This window comes from Sinocyclocheilus anshuiensis, unplaced genomic scaffold, assembly GCF_001515605.1.
Source record: "Sinocyclocheilus anshuiensis isolate Anshui unplaced genomic scaffold, SAMN03320099.WGS_v1.1 scaffold132, whole genome shotgun sequence".
Lineage (NCBI taxonomy): Eukaryota > Metazoa > Chordata > Actinopteri > Cypriniformes > Cyprinidae > Sinocyclocheilus > Sinocyclocheilus anshuiensis.
In genome coordinates this window covers 1,257,595-1,259,246 of record NW_015555730.1, presented here as the reverse complement: position 1 = coordinate 1,259,246, position 1,652 = coordinate 1,257,595, and positions in this window count along the sequence as shown.

The following is a 1,652-nucleotide window of genomic DNA, read 5'->3' as shown; positions in this document are numbered from 1 at the left end:
TAAAACTGGAATATAATTTAATTTCATTCACATGTGTTTCATATAATCCTTTCTGGATTACAATCCGCCATAAAAATATTTGTTGACATTTAATTATTCTAGCTGCTGTGAGAAAAGGCTAACGATCTGCCACCTGCAGCATCCTCACATGCTATAGCCTAGTAGCCGGGACAACTTCTTTATGTTTACAGATGTGACGTAATGACGCAGTGCCATGCTCGAATTTCCCGCGAAAACATACCCGTACCACTCAGATTAGAAAACATTATTATAAGCAAACCGTTGTGAATCGGGCTAAAGCAAGGCGATAGTTTTGAACACTGGATGGTTGTGTACTTGCTCAAATACTGATTTCGGATCATTTTTAACCAAAAAAGTTACGGACTGCAGCTTTAAGAAAGAGAAAATTGATCATTTTGGAATTCTTAATTTCAAAAATCAAAAATGACAACAAATTAGAAATTAATTCTATCAATTTCTTAAAGAAAAAACAAAAACAGATTTATTATATATTATGTATTATAATTAGCAGCTTTGCTGTCTTTATCTGAACCCACACTTTGGGTTTAGTTATTATTCCCTTATGTCATGTGCTACATCAGTAATATACACATGAAGAAGAGGTGTGACTTTTAATCTCAAGAAACAATCACATGCTCGCTAGTTGTTTGTTGAGTCACATGCACATTCTGAAATATTTCTGATTGTTTATTTATTGTATTTCTGTTTGGAAATCATCATGTAACATTGTGATTTATTAATTGTGAATATTAGTTCACAATTAATAACAATTAACTCTACATTTTTAGTACCTTTCGTTTTTTCATTTGTCCGTAATAGTTCATCAGGTGTGCAATCTATGTAAAATGATTGAGAATCTTTATCTTAACAACTGGGAAAATCATGGAAATGTGGGGTTTTGAAGGTATATTTTGAAGTCTAGCTGCTTTCTTGAGTTGCTGTCGCGGGTGTTGTTCAAGGCTGGCAGGTCTGCAGACGGGCGACTCTCACAGGGGAGATGAAAATCACTCATAGGAAGTCTTATGAGAAAGTACATTGACTGTGCTAGTCTTGCGGTTTTTTGGCAAAGGCAGGTTATGACAAGGTGAATATCCAGCCCGTGTAGTTATTTATCTTCTTTTTCCCTTTCATCGTCACGGTCTGGTGAATAAACGGTTGAAGTCTTCACAAATGGATCATTAAAACAGCAGCTCATGCTTGAATAGACATCACAGCACTCTCAGTTTCTCTGTCAGATGTTCCTCAGCGTCAAACCCGACCTAATGTTTTTCACTTGTTGCCTGCAGCGTGTGTCTCTTCACTCATCTATATGCAGAGGAATCGGTGGCTGTCTTCCTGGTTTCTCAGCATAGCTGGATCCGTCGTCTACATGTCACTGCATGCTTCCATATCATATCAACACTTTAGCTTTTAAATTCATCAGAACCCATCCTACATATTACCAAAATGTTGTGTCTATAGGCTGAGCACAGGAATGTGTGCGATCCTTTCTAAAGGGTGTGGAAGGAAAGTGAGAATTTCATTCACATGTGTTTCATAAACACATAATCCTTTCTGGATTACAATCCGCCATCAAAATGGTACATTTAATTATTCCAGCTGCTGTGAGAAAAGGTTATAAACGATCCGCA